At 37.6% G+C, this 22,092-nt stretch overlaps 1 non-coding gene across 1 annotated transcript; it reads left to right on the top strand.

Moving 5' to 3' along the window:
* Positions 1-20,929: 20,929 nt before the first annotated feature.
* On the top strand, positions 20,930-21,036 carry LOC113902611. Its single transcript, XR_003513876.1, has one exon. It is a non-coding gene; the product is annotated as a U6 spliceosomal RNA (small nuclear RNA).
* The last annotated feature ends 1,056 nt before the right edge of the window (positions 21,037-22,092 follow it).

Below are 22,092 nucleotides of genomic sequence, written 5' to 3'. Positions count from 1 at the left end.
TGATAGGATCAGATGCCATGATCTTAGTTTTTTGAGTCTTGAGTTTTAAGCCAGATTTTTCACTCTCCTCTTTCAATATTATATATATAAAACATGTATTTCCCCAAGCCAATTTTATATACTGAGTTGACTGATACTCTGCAGTATACTTTGCATACTTTACACAATCTGAATGTAAATCTTTGATGGATTTCGCCAGTGCTAAGCTCTGTGCATATGCCCAGCAGATATAAGCAGCCCCAGTAAAAGTCTTCACTTAGTTACTTAGGACATCCTTGATGTCATATATTGCATAACAGTCATGAGTAGTCAGGGTGCAAATTTCCTCATATCATTCTTAAGGGAAACACAATATGGATGATAAATAAAATGAAGTGAGGCAGACATAATAGACATTTCCTTTTTTAAAAGGATTCATCTGAATAGTGACAAAATTGGCTCAATCCTTACGTATTTTTCCTCTACTTAATTCTTCTCTTAGTGAGGTCATTGCTGGGTTTTAAGCAGTGTTCATGAAAATCTATAGTCATCTTTTGAGATTATAAAAATAGGCTGAAATGGAAAGCTGAAAACAAAAATGTAAATATAGGAAAACATAGGAAAACATGTGAATAAAATGACTGCTTATGGTTCTCAAGAGGTTTATTATTTATCTACTGATCAAAAAGGCTTTTGCCATACTTCACTTCACTCATGGGTCTACCTAGATTCTTTTTGAATCAGTCAGAGAAGTGAACTTTTATGTGTAATTTATGATATACTATTTTGCTTTATCACAAAAACAGCCTTTAAAAGCCACAGTTCTACTTTTGAGTTTCAACACGATTTCACTGAACCTACAGAATGCCCAGTCTTTGGCGACCTGGGAATAAAAACTGGTTATGATTATCTGAGAATACAGTTGTGCTGAATATGCTGTGGGTGATAGGAAAGAAAGAAGAGATGTGGCCTTTGTTCTTAAGAATCTCAGTTTTATTATGAGAGAATTTGCTGCAACTTTTCATACACATGCTCTTGAGCTATCCTTGAGATGGGTATTGATTATCAAGTTAGGGCTCACTAGGGAAAAAGAAGAAAAAACGTATTTCTGCATTCTGGATATCCTACAAATCAAGGAATTATAGAATGTCAGAAGCAGGAAAAGACATTAAGAACCATTACAGTTCATCCCCTTCTAATGCCAATTGGGGCAATCATTCCTTTGAAACTTTATGAAGGAACATTTTAGGGAGTTTTTTGAGAAGGAAATTAACAAGTTATGTGGGATATTAATCTATTTCACTTGAGCAATTTTGAAGCAATCCAAATGTCTAGGCCAATTTGAATGCCAAGGACAAACAGAGATTTTTGTGTCTTTGACCTAATTTTGTTGAGCACAGAAGTGGAAACTAGAAAATTAACCTTAGGGCAACAGGAGTGGGAACTATATCTGTACATTTTTCTGAAAACTTTAGTCCATTAAATTTGACTGAAGAACTGGCATAATTTACACCTTAAATTAGGAAATTATAAAGAACTTGCATTCCATTTTATACACGAATTCAGAAACATTATACTTTCTTGGAGTGAAAACTTTTAGCAACTCAGGAGTGTGATTTGCATACCAGTCCTCTAATGTGTTATTATCATTGTGCTAACAAAGAAAGTCCCTTAGTCGTGCCCAACTCTTTGCGACCCTATGGAAATGGCCTACCAAGCTCCTCTGTCCATGGGATTTTCCAGGCAAGAGTACTGGAGTGGTGGCCATTTCCTTCTCCAGGGGATCTTCCCAACCCAGGGATCGAACTTGGTCTCCTGCATTGCAACCAGACGCTTTACCATCTGAACCACCAGGGAAACCCAGCAAAGAAAAGAACTCTTAAAGAGGTTAAATGATCATCAAGTTACAGTACTTCCGGGTGGCACAGCTACCATTCAAAATTAAACTTGTCTGATATCCAACAGCAAAGATCAGCCTACTGACTATGGCCAGCTTGTTCCTAGCATCTAATGGGCAACATTTGAAGATGGCCATGGACACCCATATCTGTGAAGAAATAAAAAAGAACAGGGGACTTCTTCCCTGACCCCACCCCTTATTCTACATGGCAGAGGACTCTACTTGTCCACTTGCCTTGAATCCTGGCTAAGGGATATCAGAAGAGGAAAAAAAAAAAAAGATCACAATTCAACGCAAGATTTGGTGGTACTTTTAAATCTGCTCTTGTTCCCAGTCCACCTGCTATTCTTTTCTTTTTAGAGTTCGAAACACCTGTTCCAGTTACTGTGTTACATTTGCACATAACAGCTACATAACAGTGAGGGAGACAACATGGTGTATACATACTCCATGTTTTGCACAGCCAAAATTCTTATATGAATTAAAATACGTATGAGTAATAGAAGGGGAAAGACTTGGAACATAGTCTGGTCCAAGCTTCCAGACTAGAAGCATTTTTATTCTAAGAAATCTCTAGGAAAGAAGTTTTCATATCTTTTCACAGCTCCTTCCAGTGTTGGGTCACTCAGTTAGAAAAATCCATAGATAAGATAGAATCTTCTTTATTGGGAAAGGGAATTCTTATTTAATGTTCCATTAAATACAATTCATCAAATTTTGAGTGCCTACTGTAATTGCAAACCCAATATTCTGAGAGATGGAGAACATGCTGGTGGTCAACCTCCCCTTGCCACTCTCTCATAGGCATCACCTCAGTGTTCATCTGGACAAGCTAATTTGAGTTCTCTGTAAAATTATACATATGTATGCTCCAATGAGCTAGTCCTTTAAGGCATGTTTTCTTTAGCACCTGGTAAGGCAAACATCCAATAAATATTCCTAAATATTGGATGAATTGTCTTGAGGCTTTAGAAATGTGACCTTCAAGTTAAAAGAACGGAGAAAATATGAACATTTTATTTTTTAAGTTTAAAATTTTTTTTCTCAATGCAGTTTTTTGTTGAGATATAATTGACATGTAACATATTATATTGGCTTCCCAGGTGGTGCTAGTGGTAAAGAACCTGTCTGCCAATGCAGGAGATGTAAGAGATGTGGGTTCAATCCATGGGTTGGGAAGATCCCTTGGAGGAGGGCATGGCAACCCACGCCAGTATTCTTGCCTAGAGAATCCCATGGATTAGAGGAGCTTGGTGGGCATAATCCACAGCCTCGCAAAGAGTGTGGCATGACTGAAGTGACCTAGCAGGTGTGCATAACATTTTATTACTTTCAGGTATATGACATACTGATTAGATTTTCACATATATTGCAAAATTTTCACCATAATAAGTATGGTCAATGTTTTTCACCATGTATAGTTACAAGTTATTTTTTCTTGTCATGAGAACTTTGGGTCTTCCTGGGTGGCACTAGTGGTAAAGAACCCACCCGCCAATGCAGGAGACTCAAGACACTCAGGTTCAATCCTTCGTTGAGGAAGATTCCCCTGCAGGAGGGAATGGCTACCCACTACAGTATTCTTGCCTGGAAAATCCCTTGGCAAGAGGAGCCTGGCAGGTTACAGTCCATTGGGTCACACAGAATTAGATAGGACTGAAGTGACTTAGCAGCAGCAGCATGAGAACTTTTATGATCTACTCTCTTAGAAACTTTGAAATATGCAATACAGTATTATTAACTACAGCAACAATGCCGTAGATAACATCCCCATGACTTATTTATTTTATAACTGGAAGTTTGTGCCTTTTGATCACCTTTACTCATTGTAGATGAGTGGCTGCTAGAAGCAGGAGCTGGGGGGTGCCCTATGCAATATTTTCGGTTGCAGTTTTTTTATCATGATAAAAAGCCATAACTGGAAATACGAACATTTTTAAAAGAAAAGAATTTATGAGGCTTTTCCAGTATCCTTCCCAATACAGGCTATACTCTAGCAACCTTGCCTTTTTACTAAAAATCTGCTTTCTCTAATTTTTCTGAAGGTGTAGATATTTTGTATTTTCATGTTTCCTGTGGCACAGCCTTTATACTCCTAGGAAAAAGTCCATTGGTAGATTGAACTGTTAAATTTTCAGTTTCACTTACTGCTCTGGATAGTTTCAACTGCTTTCCTTCTTACAACTGAATTCAGTAATGCTTAGCAGTTCCAGGGTTAATAATGTCAGTCAGGGCTGACTTGTCACTGTGGAGAGAGTGACAGGGAGACAAATAGAGATGTGATTTGGCGTGACAATAGGTGGAAATAACTTCAGGTTCTGTTGATGCACTAGATTGATTATAATCTAGTCTTGCCCTCGTCCTTCTCCCCATTTCTTCCCATATCTTTTATCCTTTGAGAAGGAGGAGTAGCTCACCTCCACCAAATGTGTGGGAGTACTTTTGCATACGAAGTCTCTGATTTTTTGCATGCATCGTATTCTGTAGTTATGCAAGCTGAACATAAGCATAAGGAAAATAAAAACAACGCAGATTACAGAGGCAGTCCCTGCCAAAGGGCTCTTTGCAAGCCTATCCAGAACAATGTGTAAAATCTGGAAATTGCCTGTCAGTTATTTGTTCTGCTCAACACCACATGCAGTCATTAATATTTAAAGTCTATTTTACTTCACTTCGGAAGATGTCAGATCTAGGGAAAACAAAATTGTGGTTTAGATGGCCAAGGATAGGGAATCAGCTCTACTTTAAAGTCAGCCATTGATGGGTCAAAAATTATTTCCTAAGATCTTAAACCAAATGTTACATTTGTACATGACAAAGGCTTTTCCTTCTTTTCCACTTAAAAACAGAACGAAAAAACGAAACCTACTTGAATTGCAAACTAAGTCATGTTTACTGGATTCATTCATTACCAACCTGATCGCCAAATTGGCAGAAAATAAAAACCCTGTCAACTCATGGCTAGGTTGTAGACGTTTTGAAGCACAGTAAAATTACAGATTTCAGAGGAAAATACCCCTCAAATGTGTCCTGAAGTATCTGTCCTTAGTTTAAATGTTCTGATTAGAGGCCTAATAGGTACCGTGGTTTTTATGAATGACCCTTCATTCCTTACTTATGGATGCTCAATTTGGTACTTTGACAGAAGTGTATTGCCATGTGCACAATGAGAAATTTCTTGACAAAGTATTATCTGAAACCTCACATATCTTAAAAGTGATGCAATATTTAGACCTGCCTAAGGATCAGATGGTAAAAAATCTGCTCGCAATGCCAGAGACACAGATTCATTCCCTGGGTGAGGAAGAGCCCCTGAAGAAGGGAACTGCAACCCACTCCAGTATTCTTGCCTGGAGAATGCTATGGGGTCACAAAGAGTCGGACATGACTGAATGACTAACACTAACACAACGACTGCATGAGAAGATGAATGAAATAGGCTGTCTCCCCCCCAACCCCCAGATTCACATGTGAACTCCTTCCCCACAACCAGATGGTATTTGGCTTTGGGGAGGTTATTGGGTTTAGATGAGGTCATGAGGGATGGGATTGTAAGAAGAGGAAGAGAGATCAGATCTCTCTCTCTCAGGTATGCCAGGAAGAAAGCTCTCCCTAGGTAGTGAATTGACTGGAGCCTCCATCTTGAACTTCTCAGCTTCCAGAACTGTGAGATATAAATTCCTGTTGCTTAAGCCAACCAGCAGCCAGTCTATTATATTATGGCACCCTGAGCTATAGAAGTGAAAATACAATAAGAACATTTGAAATCACCACACCTTTATTAGTTCCTGACTTGCTTAGAGTGCTGTATATAAAGAAAGAAAGTGTTAAGCTTTTGAAACTGCTTAAATTAAACTGTAGTAATTCTGAGGAAAATAATTGATAGATGTTGAATTTCACATCATTCCTGGCAACTCTTCAGCTTTTTACTTTCAAATAAAATCTGTCTAAAACCTCAAAGTAATGTGGCATGAATTAATTTTCAGATATAATTTTTTTCTTCAGAGTTCTGTGCAAGGTATTTTTAAAGCATTTGGTAATTTTCCGATCACATTAATGCAGACTGTTAGAAAACTCTTATGCTGTTTCAACTGAAAGCAAAAGAGAGAGCATGCCATTCTAGAAATAACAAAAATATTTTATTTATTCCAAGCTCTAGCAATGTTTTTTACGTATATATAGCTCACACAAAGAATGAATGGAGAAATATAATGAAATTGGAAACTCAGAAATACCTTTTACATCAACTTACTTTAGGGGCTTTACATTGCATTTGTATCTAAAAAGTTGAAGATTTTCTAAAACAAAACAAAAAGTATTTCTCAAGTCAGTGTTAACCCTCAACTCAGTTTCATGTGCTCAGCAACATATTTTTTCCCCCCATGGGAAATCTTCTTACCCCTCTAAGCATTGCATCAAATTTTAATTCAGCTCAGATAACTCTGCCTAGAGAACTGAGTTGTGTGTGACTTTTTTTAAAAAAGATTTTTTTTTTGGATGTGGTCCATTTTTAAAGTATTTATTAAATTTGTTGCAATGTTGCTTCAGTTTTATGTTTTGGATTTTTGGCTGTGAGATCAGGGATTGAACCTGAACCCCCTGCATTGCAAGGCAATGTCTCAACCACTGGGTGACCAGGGAAGTCACATTTTAAAATAGTTTCTAGAGCAATTAATTTTAAGGACTACTTTCTTGAAACGTTGAGGGATTCACCAGCATCACTTGATTTAAGTAATGCATATATGGGCCAGACACTGACTTCATGTGTGGGGGTGAGTGTGTAGTCTCCCAAAGTGAGGAGCACGTGAGAGAGATACACATGTGACTAGGTATCTTATTATCTTAAAACTAAAATAAATAAATAAAGTAAAATAAAATAGATAGCAAGTTTCTATAAAAGTGAAATGATCTCAAGCATAAATGATATGAAGGAATCACTGTTCTGCTTCTGTATAAGGCCAAACGCCCTTCTTGTGGATGGGTTCTTATTCTCTCTTTGCTTACTTGACTCCTAAAATTTCATTTTCTTGTTCTTTCATCATTGACTTCTTCTTCTCTAATGAAATGTTTCTGTTAGCTTAAAAATGCCATGGGCCCTGGTGGCTCAGTGGTAAAGAATCTGCCTGCCAATGCAGGGGACGGGGGTTTGATCCCTGGATGGAGAAGATGCCCTGGAGAAGGAAGTGTCAACCCACTCCAGTATTCTTGCCTGGGAAATCCCATGGACAGAGGAGCCTGGTAAGCTACAATCCATGGGGTTGCAAAAGAGTTGAGCACAACTTAGCGACTAAACAACAAAATGTCATATTTCCCATTTTCCTTTGAAAAAAATTTTTCCTACTCTCCCTTTTCAGCTACTGACTCATTTCTCTGTTTGCCTTTATTAGGAAAACTCCTTGAAAGAGCTGTCCAGACAGACACTTCATTATTTCCTTTCCTCTATGCCATTCTTGTCACACATGCATCTCAATCACTCCACTGAAGTTTCTCCTTCATGGTCACTACAGTCTCCATATTCTCGAATCTGGGATCAGCTCTAACTCTTATTTGCTCTGTCAGAAACTCCTTTTGTAGCCATTTTTTTTTTTTCCTTCTTGCGATATTATTCAGTTGCCTTCTAGGACAAGATCTTCCAGATCCTTTCTCCTATGGTCACTCGTTCTCAGGCTCTTGTGCTGGTTCTTTCTGCTCTTCCCAGTCTCTAGTTAATGGAATTCCTTAGGGTGTCATCTTTCACCATTTCCTTCCTAACTATTCTGTCGCCCCAAGAAATCTCATCAACTGCCATGGCTCTACATAGTGACCATAAGCTTCTAACTTCCAGATTTCAGTTTCCAGATATGATTTCCGTCTAGAGCTCAGATTCATATTTTCAACTTGCTATACACACCTCTATTTGGAGGTCTAATAGGAACTTCAATTCTAATTTGCCCAAAGATAACTCCTAATATTCCTTCTCTACCTTGCTGCTGCTCTAGTCTTCCCAAACTCAGTATTTAGCATATTATTTTTCTGTTGCTCAGGTCAAAAATGTTGGAGGCATCTTGACCCCCTTTCATCTCATGATACATTTTCAAGACCTGTTGACCTCACTTTCAAATTATTTTCTGACCTCAATGTGTTTGTTATGTTGTTGTGCGATGCTACCTGAAATCACTGAGGTATTCTGTATATTCATAAAGTTTTAATTTTTCCTTTTAGTAGAGGTCTTTGTGCCTTCTGAAATTTATTTTTGTACACACTTAGGTTGGATTCTAATTTTTTCTCCCTGTGTCCCCTTTCGTATTTATGTTGCTGTCAATCTGCTCCCAGGGAGCTAGTCCGTGACCAGTTTTACGATGATATTTTACTTTTTTCCACAATGACAGTGTGGACATTGGGAACTCAGTCACATAGCCAGCAATCAGCTTGTCTCAGATTCTGTTTGTGGGACTGTGTCAATGTTACCCTGCCTCCTGGGGTTCAGAGCTTCCAATAAAGTAATTGTGCAGGTTGACAAATGGTCAGGCTGTTTATATGGAACACGAGAGTCCTCTTTGAGCCCTGGTTTTAAGTAGTAATCACGAGCCTTGTCCCTTGTCTTACATGGAGGTCTTTTAGTGTCAGTATTCCCCAGAAACTCCCCCTTTATTGTCCAGGAGTACATGAAACCTAGATTTGAGGTCTACTCTTTTGGTTCATATTTGCTCCACTGATATGTTAAACTTTTTCTAAACCCAATTTTCTTTCTTTTTTTTTTTTTTTTTTTTAGCATATCAGAGCTACCTGATAGGAAGTCAGGGGTTGACCTCTGCTTTAATTCAAACAAGGGGTTCCAATGATGTTGTTTCTAGTCTCCAAGATAGACTGTTAGAAAGGTATTTAAAACAGGAAATAACTTTACATATCCTTCATATCATACCACATAGACAGCTACTGATAAATCAAGAGAGCTTAGGAGCACTTGATTGACTGGTGAGAGGGAAGAAGAGGACATTTTTTTTCTACAATTACCTGTCTTCACCTGTGTCTTTGAAAATATCAGTGGTATAAAAATGACTTCAGGATGAATGACACTGGATGGAGTCTTGGCACATTATTGCAATGGAATAATATCAGGGCTTTTTAGCTCCTAGAAAAATTTAAATCTAAAATATCAATTAAAATGTGTAGAATAGTAATTCTGTATCAGAAATTGTGTGTGCTAGATGTTTTCACACATTACATATTTTTATTAACATTTTATAAATGGAATTTCAAAAGATTACATTACCTACCCAGTTGGAGTAGTCTAGATCTAAACTCCAAATTCCATTTATGTTACTATCCTTTCATAGATGAGGGTGAGAAGCAATGGGTTCCACAAGAAAAGGAGACTAATTAGATGAATTCTAGTTTCTTTTCAATTTGATTTAGTTCTCACTTATGTGTCTCAGGCTGCTATCATTTTAACATTCTTCATTCATTTATTCATTCTCTCAATATATTGTGTATTCACATTGTGCTAGACATGGCTCTACAAAGTCAAATAAGACCTATTCATTTACTCTAACCTACTAGAGATAATTATTCTTCCCTTTAACATCCCTAATAACTGTGACATATCTTAGATCTGGCAACCAAATGTATACACATTTTCACCGTTAAATCATTTACAAAATACATGTATCCACCATTTTATATAAATGGGCAATGACTTAGTGAACAAATCAACTTTTTCAGGTGTATATTTTTCAATGGAAATGTTTCTCAAGAAAACAACATTTTATATGACATTAAAAGTCCATGTTAAAAGTATTTTTATGATCTTGTCAGCGTACATTTCTTCATGTGTAAATAAGGCATTATAATAAGTATTCAAAGTTCTCCACAGCGATATATGTAGCACATACACTAAATAGGGAAATAAATACATAGCATGAGCCTTGTGCATACAGCTTCATGAATTCTTCCCCCTACTAATTGTAAGAAACTTTAAGGCACTGAATATGTCATATTTGTGACTTTTCTCATTGATAACTTAGCATCTAGTAGATTCTTACAACATATGTGTAAAATGCATTGTTTATTGAATTGATATTCAAGTTGCTGATTGGATGGATAGACTGTAAGGAGGAATGGGTGAATGAACTGATGACTTTATTTACATGCTACTTGTAAGATATCTAACACCTCACCATGTGTCTTTATAAAACCTGATCACTCACTGGGGGCATGTAGTAATACTTTGGATTTGTCTTATTTTACCTCCTGGTCATGGAAACATGGGGCTACAAATAAATGCCAACTTCTTTTGTATCTGCTACCAGGCAATTTATTACAGATTTGAAAGGGTCATCCAAACTACATTTTTAATTTTTTTTTGGATTTATCTATTTAACCTATTGCTTAGATACCTAGATTGCCAACAATCACTTGATATTATTCCCCTGTACATGGATTTTTATTACAGTGGTGCTTGCTATAACATGCACTGAATCATTCTGCTATAGATTATGTTGTTCTTGTTGGATGAGCATAAGTAATAAAAAGATGACGTGTAACTTCCTAGCTTACAATGAATTTTTTCATTATACTTGTATATATTTTTAAAAGTCATAATAACCCCTAAAGAAGCTGTTTTATTTTTAATGTACATTTGGGAAAATAAATGCAGAGAGGTGAAATGACTTGTTCACTGTTATTTAGTCCATCAGTCATTCCAGATGTTCTCTTGGGTAGGAAGGATTCATTAACAAAGACAGATATTGCCTTTGAAGAACCTAAGATACTGGGGTGGGAGTGGGAACAAATAAAGAGGTAATTATGCTACAGTGAATGGAACTATACTTAATGCATGCAGAAGGCTGCTGTGAAACACACAGGATGTGTTTCTCTAAGTTGTCCAGAAGTCAGTGGAACTTGAATCCAGTTTATGGTTCCAAGTCCAAGACTTTTTCTGCCAGACTCAGACTTATCTTTCCTTTATCTCTGATTTTCTCTTAGACCTAGTGGAAGCTGGTTAACCAAAGTTGATGTGATGTGTGAGAAGTTAAACTTCAAATGAAGAAAAGAGCTGGATCTTTACTGTGTTGCTTTTGGTATCAGAGACTTCTAAAGAAGGTAGCAGCATGAAACGGGGGCGGGGGGAGAGGCAAGATGGACAAGAGAGCAGGACTCTCCTAGCAGCAACATTAGTAGACAATGGACTTCAAAAGCTAGAATTCTCCATCTCAATTCTTGTATGTTATGTAGCTCTTGACAAACTGTTGAAGAAATAATTTGGAAAAGGAAAGAGACTATCACATAACTCATATTATGTAATAGCAATCCACAGACTCCCAAGTAAAACCTATTCCATCTTTCATCACAGAGACAAAACATACACATAAGATTTTCTGACTAAGAAAGGGTGAGATGAATCCATAATAGTTTCTTAAATAATTTCTTACTAAAAAGTAAGTAATTCTGAAGATTCTTTATACTTCTTAATTCATAGCAACTCCTAGAGAGACCTTTGCTTTCCAGGATCTGTTGACTGGGAATAGAACATTCACTGTAATGAAACTGCCAACAACAGAAAGTGGATGCACTCTGGAGTTCTTTGGAAATGAGATTTGAAAATAGAATTTTAACTGGAGACTAATATTAGAATATTCCTGTGTAATATCTGACCTCTGCGTCGTGAAGCACCGGAGGTTCCTTTCCATGCATATTTCCATTTCTAATATCCTGAAGTCATTTCCTATGTGTCAGCTTTATAATTGTCCCACTGTTTAACTGCTTTGTCCAGGCATTCTCTCAAATGTGGGTTCTTTCATCATCAACTTAGGAGCACAGAATTAAAGTTTGTTTCAGAGTAATTAAAATTCCAGTGATCAATTTTCTGGTTTCCTGGCTGTCAACTTTCTTCTTCTCTGGCTTCCTTTCTTCCTCATCTTTTTTTTTTTTTTGAGGCGCTAAAAGTTTCTCGATATATAAATATTCCCAGAGCCACTCTTTTTTACCTTCTACCTAATTCTCCATTTGTGGCAGCTGTGCTGATTATCATCTCTTCTATTATCTTCCTTTAAATCATGCTGAAATTTTTGTCACGTCTTAAGAATATAGTTTTTCAGCAAAATCACCAACTTTCACCAAAATTTCCAACTTTCATCAACTATTTTTATTTTACTTGGGAGTCTGTGGATTGCTATTACATAATATGAGTTATGTGATAGTCTCTTTCCTTTTCCAAATTATTTCTTCAACAGTTTGTCAAGAGCTACATAACATACAATAATACTTGGTTTTCAAGGACTTGGCTTAAAGTAAAAAAAAATTTTTAGTACAAAATTTATTTTTAAGGTAGCATTTTTAATATATATTTTTAAATTTTTATTTTTTCTTTTTGGCTGCACTGTGTGGTTTGTGAAATCTTATTTCCCTAACCAGGAATTGATCCAAGGCCCTTGGAAGTCAGAGCACAGGACCCTAACCCCTGGACTACCAGGGAATTACCTATAATATGTGTTGTTTTGAAATAATTTGGGACTTCCTGACAGAACAATTGTTAAAACTTTGTGCTCCCATTACAGAGGACACAAGTTCGATCCCTGGTTGGGGAACTAAGATCTCATGTGCTGTTTGGTACAGCCAAAAATAAATAAATAAATAAAACAACTTTATTGGGATTTAAGTTACATACTGCAAAACACACATTTTATGAGTAAAGGCAATTTTTGGTAAATATATAAAGTCCTGCAGTGATCATGATGGTCAAATTTTAGAACACATTCATCACTTCTGAGAATAGTTCTGTATCATTTGCAGTTGAACTTCATACCCCATCCACAAACTCTGGAACCTCTGGTCTACTTCTTGTTTTCCTCTGGTTTTACCTTTTCTTTAGTGTCATATAATTGGAATCATACAGTTTTGACACTTTGTACCATAGTTTCCAAGGTTTTGTTTTTCTAGTGTCTTTATTCTTTGTACAAATGAATTAACTATGGAGAAAAATAATATAAATACTAGAGGAAATTTTGGTGATGGTAGATATCATTTTTACATATGTACAAACTTTTATGCATTGACCTGTATATGCAAATATATGCATATATATGTAGACTGGGAAATGGGCAATATTAACACACAGGTGTATTTGGAACAATCTTGTGCATGCATTTTAGCAAAAGTTGGTGGCACAAAGCACTGTTCTAGTCTTATAGAGAATAAAAATAGAAAAGAATAACAAAACACAATTTTTTCTGCTCTTACACAAATTTTGGTAGAAACATAATTATAAGGCAAAATATAGTAGGCATAACAAGATAGTACAAAGAAAGTATATTGGGTACTTGAAAGAAGTAAAAAGAATTTGAGATATCAGCAAAGTTCAATGATGGCTTTTGAATAGAAGGGCCTTGGTGGATGGAGAGAAATTTTAAAATATATATTTATTTATTTATTATTTATTTTTGGCTGCATCAGGTCTTCATTGGGTGGATTGAAATTTGATGGGTGAAGATGGAAAAGACTGACAGGCCAGGCAGAGAAAACTACATGAGACAAAGCTAGGGAGGTTTTCAAAAAGTTGAGAACACTGTGTAGACTGCTCGGGCTTGATAAATATTTGTAGAAGTGAATGAAATTTTAATGTCCTGTTTATAAAGCAAGTGCTAATAAAGTGAAGCTGAAATGGGTTTGTAGTTGATAATCCATGTTGGGAGTGCATGTGTTGAAATGAAAATATAGGAAACCTCACTTCACTTTCTTTTTTTTTTTTTTTTTATAATGCCTGCTTATTGCTGAGGCTTCACAAGGTTTTATATCTGGCGTTTCAAAATAAGGCTTATATTTCTTTCCTTCAATTTCAGTTGAAGGGCCAATATCTGTCTAGCATCTGTTAATTGTTGTCACACCATCTTATCCATTTATTCACAGGGCCAGACTTACTCCTTTTTTTTTTTTTTCCATAAGCCTGTTCTATACATCAGTGTCTCTTTTGCTGTCTCGTATACAGTGTTATCGTTACCATCTTTCTAAATTCCATATATATGCGTTAGTATACTGTATTGGTGTTTTTCCTTCTGGCTTACTTCACTCTGTATAATAGGCTCCAGTTTCATCCACCTCATTAGAACTGATTCAAATGTATTCTTTTTAATGGCTGAGTAATACTCCATTGTGTATATGTACCACAGCTTTCTTATCCATTCATCTGCTGATGGACATCTAGGTTGCTTTCATGTCCTAGCTATTATAAACAGTGCTGCGATGAACATTGGGGTACACGTGTCTCTTTCCCTTCTGGTTTCCTCAGTGTGTATGCCCAGCAGTGGGATTGCTGGATCATAAGGCAGTTCTATTTCCAGTTTTTTAAGGAATCTCCACACTGTTCTCCATAGTGGCTGTACTAGTTTGCATTCCCACCAACAGTGTAAGAGGGTTCCCTTTTCTCCACACCCTCTCCAGCATTTATTATTTGTAGACTTATGGATCGCAGCCATTCTGACTGGTGTGAAATGGTACCTCATAGTGGTTTTGATTTGCATTTCTCTGATAATGAGTGATGTTGAGCATCTTTTCATGTGTTTGTTAGCCATCTGTATGTCTTCTTTGGAGAAATGTCTATTTAGATCTTTGGCCCATTTTTTGATTGGGTCATTTATTTTTCTGGAGTTGAGCTGTAGGAGTTGCTTGTATATTTTTGAGATTAGTTGTTTGTCGGTTGCTTCATTTGCTATTATTTTCTCCCATTCTGAAGGCTGTCTTTTCACCTTGCTAATAGTTTCCTTTGATGTGCAGAAGCTTTTAAGTTTAATTAGGTCCCATTTGTTTATTTTTGCTTTTATTTCTAATATTCTGGGAGGTGGGTCATAGAGGATCCTGCTGTGATGTATGTCAGAGAGTGTTTTGCCTATGTTCTCCTCTAGGAGTTTTATAGTTTCTGGTCTTACGTTGAGATCTTTAATCCATTTTGAGTTTATTTTTGTATATGGTGTTAGAAAGTGTTCTAGTTTCATTCTTTTACAAGTGGTTGACCAGATTTCCCAGCACCACTTGTTAAAGAGATTGTCTTTAATCCATTGTATATTCTTGCCTCCTTTGTCAAAGATAAGGTGTCCATATGTGCGTGGATTTATCTCTGGGCTTTCTATTTTGTTCCATTGATCTATATTTCTGTCTTTGTGCCAGTACCATACTGTCTTGATAACTGTGGCTTTGTAGTAGAGCCTGAAGTCAGGTAGGTTGATTCCTCCAGTTCCATTTTTCTTTCTCAAGATCACTTTGGCTATTCGAGGTTTTTTGTATTTCCATACAAATTGTGAAATTATTTGTTCTAGCTCTGTGAAGACTCACTTCACTTTCTGTACATCAGCTTCTTGTCTGTCTGAAAAGTCTCTCTACTTCCTGCTCACTGCTTCTTATCCTTCAGGGTTGAGTTTCACTGGTCTTTTCTTAGTAAGCCTTTCTTGACTTTCCTCCCCAACCAGAGTTGGGGAGGAAACCAGCCTTTTTTTTTTTTCTTTCCCTGTGCCAGCTCTTTAATTACAGTGCTTATATTGAAAGCATTGATTTCTGTGCTGGTCTCACCACTAAACTGTGGAAGCTCAAGGGCAGAAATTTTCTTTTACTTGTCTTTGCTTTACCAGTTCTTGGATTTTAAGGCAAGCTTCAACTGAACGCCCAATAGGAGCTCAATAGGAGTCTAGTTCAAGGATGGTGGTGTTGGTGGTGTTTAGTCATTCAGTCATGTCTGACTCTCTGAACCTCCATGGACTATAGCCCTCCAGGTTCCTCTTTCCATGGGATTTTCCTGGAAGGAATCCTGGAGTGGGTTGCCATTTCCTCCTCCAAAGGATCTTCCTGACCCAGGGATTGAACCCTCATTGCCCGTGTCTCCTGCATTGCAGGTAAATTCTTTACCAGTGAGCTACCGAGGAAGCCCTAGTTCAAGGATAAAATATATTAACTTGAGTATTGGGTTGATGGTTTTCTCTCTTGCCTTTATGTTAATCCTTCTTTTGTTCAGAGTAGCATGTCTTACAATTCTTCATTTGTATTCAAGAACTGAAGTGTTGTATACATTTTGTGCTTGTGCTTTCACATGTACCCTTGGCCCACGATGGCCTTAGCCTCTGGTTCCACATCTTTCTAAGAAGTTCAAGTTCAATGGCCTCCTTTTCAGAGTACTTTTCTAAAACCTCATCAGGGTGGTGTTCTTCCAACTTTGAATTTCCATGATGATTTTCAATACCACTTTCATGGGTGCTTTCTATTTTCCAGACCATATCTAGAGGTAGAATCTACATTTCATATACTTTGTATTCCCCCAAAGCCAAGTGATTCTCTCAGAATAAACATACATTCAAAATGCCTTCAGTGTGTTTCTTTTAACTGGCCATTGATTATTTGTCGGTCTTTGTTGATCATAAGCTATTCAATAAATATTTACAAATGGTTCATGCATCACATGCTTTGGGGGGAAAACTGCAGAGTGACACAATGTGGATGAAAATGTAATTTGGAAGCAGAAAAAGAAAAAAAAATCAGAATCAGAAATATATCCTCTAGCAAACTATAGAAGTTCACAAAATCATTTGAAACCTTGCTTTGTTGATGAAAAGTTCCACAAAAATCTAGCAAGCCTGTTAGCAATTTGAAAAAATGAAACCCTGAAAGAAACAAACATTTTCTCAGCATAGACAGAGTTTTAAAAGAACTTTGTAGCTTCCTTTACTGTTATGAACATGTATTTTCAGTAATTACATAGTGACTAATTTTTATTAGGGCTAATCATTTACTTTTAGGTGCATTTGGTTTAGCAGATCAAGTATTGACTAGGAAGCTAAGTATGAATTATGACAATAAGAAAAAAAAAAGAAATCTACTTGAAGGTCTTCCCTTTTATCTAAACACTGGCATCCATTCTTCCTTCCTTTCAAAAGCATTCACTTCAGTCAGAATTTTCTGCCTTCTTGCCCTTGATTGCCTTGGAAACTTCAGTAAACACATCAAATCTTACTCTCATAAACCCTGTTTCTCCTTCCTGCAAAACTGAACTTGCATTTGATAACCTTAGCACAGCACATCCAAATGGGTCCTGCTTTCCAAGCAAACTGCTGTCATGATAATTTTCATCAAGATTTTTGAAAGGAAATATAAATATCTCCCTTTAAAGTGATTAAATGTTAATCGAATGTTTTGAGGAATAATGTCATAGAATTTGCTCTTGTGTCTCAGCCAGGGTACCTATGAAGCATGGAGTGACTTACCCTGCAGGTTAAGGAAACTTACTCAAAACTACTCTCAGGGTGAATCAGCAATGCTCTAGAAAAAGTGATCAGTGAGGGCCAGTCCACTTTGGTACACAATCTTATTAAGTTGTTGAAGGAAGGGTGAAACATTGGCTGGCAGAAGCCTTCCCCTACTAATTTATTTCTCACAGTTTTTTTGAGGAGATACTGCAAAGGCACTCTCAAAAAACTTTAATATTTTCCCAGGCACAATGAGATGGTTGAATACTAATTCCTCATTCTCATGTCTTCTGTTTTTTGTCCTTTTAGCCAATGCACACTTCCCTGCTTTCCCCACTGAGGCCTCTTCCTTCTCTCTCACATCCCTCTCAAAACTGGAAGCAATTTTCTACATCAAACATCTCCTGTTTTCCTTTGGTTTGGAATGCCTGTGTTTGCCCTACTCTCTGTGCTCACTTTTAAAGGGCAGAGAATACAGGGACATTTTTCTCTGAGCTCTTCAATGTTAACAAAATAGAGATGCCGGCACCATGTCAATAGTTTTATCTACTATACATTTGAAAAACTTTGCCCTGCCATAGGAGCACACTAGAAGTACCGAGAAAATTTTAGAAGGAACTCAGCTTGGGCTGTGGCTGTGCTTCCATGCAAGTGCCAAGACAAAGTTCAATGAATGTTTGTTGAATGAATGCATAAATAAATAATGAGAAAATGAGAGCCAACTCTACTGACTCCACAGGATGGCCTTTCATACTTTATAACAGATTCTAGAATTGTAAATCTACTATCATTTGGGAGGCTGTATCCTGATTATGTTAATGTAGTCTTAGCAACAGTGGTTTGGAGATGAAACTTGTTCTAAATATGTGGTCAACTGGGAATATGATTCTCAGTAAGAAGTTATTCTGTAGGTTTGTTTATTTTTATTTATTTGGCTGTATCCAGTCTTAGTGGCAGCATGCGGGACCTAGTTCCCTAACGGGGAATTAAACCCGGGCCCCCTGCATTGGGAGCGTGAAGTCTCAGCCCCTGGACCACCAGGGGAATCCCTGTTCTGTGATTTTGGATCTTTCTACAATCAACTTTAAAAACATTCCTACTTTAAGTTTTATTATCACAGGCTTCCTTTATTTTTCTTGTAAGTGAGTTAGAAATATACTGTAAATAATAAAGGCACAGACAGAATAAACACTGCCTTTGACATAGTGAAATGATTATTACAGCCAAGTAATTAGCATATCATCTCCTCACCTAGTTACCTTTTTTTTTTTTTTTTAATGATGAGAGCACTTGAAATCTACTCTCAGCAAATTCCAGTATTCAGTGAGGTATTATTGACTACAGTCATCATGCTGGGCTTTAGATCTCTAGGCTTAGTCATCCTAGAGGACTGCAATTTTGATCAACATCTGCCCATTTCCCCCATCTCCCCTCTATCCCTGGTAAACAGGGTTCTATTCTTTGCTTCTAGGAATTTGACTTTTTTTTCCATTTTATTTTTGGCCACACCAAGTGGCATGTGCAATCTTACTCCCCTGACCAGGTATTGGACTCTTGTCCCTGCACTGGAAGTACAGGAGTCTTAACCATTGGACTGCCAGGGAAGCCTCTGAATTCAACTTTTAAAGATTCTACTACATAATTGAGACCATGTGGTTGTTTTATTCCTACATTTGGCTTATTTTACCTAGCATACTTGCACTCATCTCACATGCTAGTAAAGTGATGCTTAAGATTCTCCAAGTCAGGCTTCAGCAATATGTGAACTGTGAACTTCCAGATGTTCAAGCTGGTTTTAGAAAAGGCAGAGGAACCAGAGCCCAAATTGCCAACATCTGCTGGATCATCGAAAAAGCAAAAGAGTTCCAGAAAAACATCTATTTCTGCTTTATGGACTATGCCAAAGCCTTTGACTGTGTGGATCACAATAAACTGTGGAAAATTCTGAAAGAGATGGGAATACCAGACCACCTGACTTACCTCTTGAGAAACCTGTATGCAGGTTAGGAAGCTTAGAACTGGACATGGAACAACAGTCTGGTTCCAAATAGGAAAAGGAGTACATCAAGGCTGTATATTGTCACCCTGCTTATTTAATTTATATGCAGAGTACATCATGAGAAATGCTGGGCTGGAGGAAGCACAAGCTGGAATCAAGATTGCCAGGAGAAATATCAATCACCTCAGATATGCAGATGACACCACCCTTATAGCAGAAAGTGAAGAGGAACTAAAAAGCCTCTTGATGAAAGTGAAAGAGGAGAGTGAAAAAGTTGGCTTAAAGCTCAACATTCAGAAAACTAAGATCATGGCATCTGGTTCCATCACTTCATGGCAAATAGATGGGGAAACAGTGGAAACAGTGGCTGACTTTATTTTTCTGGGCTCCAAAATCACTGCAGATGGTTATTGCAGCCATTAAACTAAAAGACGCTTACTCCTTGGAAAGAAAGTTATGACCAACCTAGACAGCATATTCAAAAGCAGAGACATTACTTTGCCAACAAAGGTCCATCTAGTCAAGGCTATGGTTTTTCCAGTGGTTGTGTATGGACGTGAGAGTTGGACTATAAAGAAAGCTGAGTGCCAAAGAATTGATGCTTTTGAACTGTGGTGCTGGAGAAGACTCTTGAGAGTCCTTTGGACTGCAAGGAGATCCAACCAGTCCATCCTAAAGGAGATCAGTCCTGGGTGTTCATTGGAAGGACTGATGTTGAAGCTGAAACTCCAATACTTTGGCCACCTGATGCGAAGAGCTGACTCATTTGAAAAGACCCTGATGCTGGGAAAGATTGAGGGCAGAAGGAGAAGTGGACGACAGAGGATAAGATGGTTGGATGGCATCACTGACTCAATGGATATGGGTTTGGGTGGACTCCAGGAGTTGGTGATGGACAGGGAGGCCTGGCATGCTGCAGTTCATGGGGTCGCAAAGAGTCGGACACAATTGAACGACTAAACCAAACTGAACTGAACCTAGCATACTATACTAATTATATATATATACATCATTATATATATGTCTGTGGCTTCCCAGGTCATGCTAATGGTAAAGATACACCTGCTAATGTAGTAGACATAAGAGACACAAGATCGATCTCTGGGTCAGGAAGATCCCCTGAAGGAGGAAATAGGAACACACTCCAGTATTCTTGCCTTGAAGAATCCCATAGACAGAGGAGCAGGCTACAGTCCAAGGGGTTGCAAAAAGTTAGACATGACCGAGTGTCTGAGCACACACACACATACAGATACACACACAAACACATATAGTAGCAAATCATCACGTTGTACAACTTAAATATATATCATTTTCATTTTAAAAGATATTTATATCTTGATTCCAGTTATGTGAGCAATTAGGAAAAGTAAAACTGTAATGATAGAAAGTGGACCACTGTTTGCTAGGGCCAGGAAGTAGAAAAAGGGATTAACTACAAAGAATTATGAGTGAACTTCTGAGGGTGATGTTAATGTTTAGCATTATGAGTGTGGTGGTGGTGACACTATCATATTTATATCTTTTAAGGCTGTACAAAATTAGTGACTTTTGTTATATGTTAATTCTACACCAGTAAGGCTGATTTAAAAAGTGAAAAACAAAACACACAAATAAATGTATCTTTGTGGTTTGGGAAGAAATAAGGAAAAAAAATACTGCCAATTGAGGCTGGCACCAGAGGAGAATATCATTACAGGAATCTCCTGGCAGAGCTGGACCCTGAGGCTGTAACCACCCGCTTGGGATTCTTTGCTATCTCCATTATGGCCATCAGAGGTGTCCTTTAACTTTCTGGTCCACATTTAGAGAAAGGATTTTGCTCTTGTTTTGTGATAACTTAACTGAAATGTGCTCGCTTCGGCAGCACATATACTAAAATTGGAACGATACAGAGAAGATTAGCATGGCCCCTGCGCAAGGATGACACGCAAATTCATGAAGCATTCCATATTTTTTCGGGAGTTGGTGATGGACAGGGAGGCCTGGCGTGCTGCGATTCATGGGGCTGCAAAGAGTCGGACACGACTGAGTGACTGAACTGAACTGAACTGAGATGTGGTAGAATATTTTTTTATATCACTTACCAAAAATCAAGAATTAAAAGGGAAGCAATCATAGAGGAACAGTGTTGTTGTTTTCCGGTCACTAAGTCACTTCTAACTCTTCGTGACCCCATGGACTATATAGCGCACCAGGCCCCTCTGTCCTTCACTATCTCCCGAGTTTGCTCAAATTCATGTCCATTGAGTTGATGATGCTATCTAACCATCATAGAAGAACACTATGAATCTTCTAAACAATTCCAATGAAAGTTCAGAAAAGCAAGACAGGGTTTGCTGTAGGCTATAGGTTAGGCTGCAGTTTGCTACCCTTTTCTCTAAATGGTAAGATCTTGTCCATTCCCATGGGCAAAATAAGCTCTTGACAAGTTCTCTCTTTACAAGTTCACTAGCTCTGTCTCACAAGAGCTTTCTTTGGCTATCTGCATCCCTCAGCTTTCAGATGAATAAGGAAGGTTAAGGATGATTATCTATTGAGGGTTTTTCTCCCCTAAGATCTTGCCTCTTTCCTGGTTCAATGGCATCAAACATTATCTCCCCCTCCAGGGACCACTCACCCTCTATAGTCTAAAGTGGGCCCTTCATTTATAAATCTTTAAACAAAAATCATAATCTTGTCAGAAAATGATGCAAGAATTGTAGCAGCTTTGTAAAATGTGGACTCATTTAGTTAGGAAACAGAGACTCATTTCCTCATGAATTTTTTAGAAACATAATGCAATTACTCTTATTATTAATGGATCTGTTGTTTATTCAAGGCAGAGAGTGCACATATAGAAACAAATTTGCTTTGGGTTTCTCAGTGAACCCTGAATAATGCAGAAATATTTGACTGCTGAAGTCAGAGGGCTGAAAGCTGCTGGGTTGAGGTTGGGAGAAAAGGGGTATTCCATCATCTCCATACATATTCTACCTATATTCCTACATCAGCTAGTATTGGTACTTACATAC

This window comes from Bos indicus x Bos taurus, chromosome 12 (assembly GCF_003369695.1).
Source record: "Bos indicus x Bos taurus breed Angus x Brahman F1 hybrid chromosome 12, Bos_hybrid_MaternalHap_v2.0, whole genome shotgun sequence".
Taxonomy (NCBI): Eukaryota; Metazoa; Chordata; class Mammalia; order Artiodactyla; family Bovidae; genus Bos; species Bos indicus x Bos taurus.
This window is presented reverse-complemented; position numbering and strand designations above follow the sequence as displayed.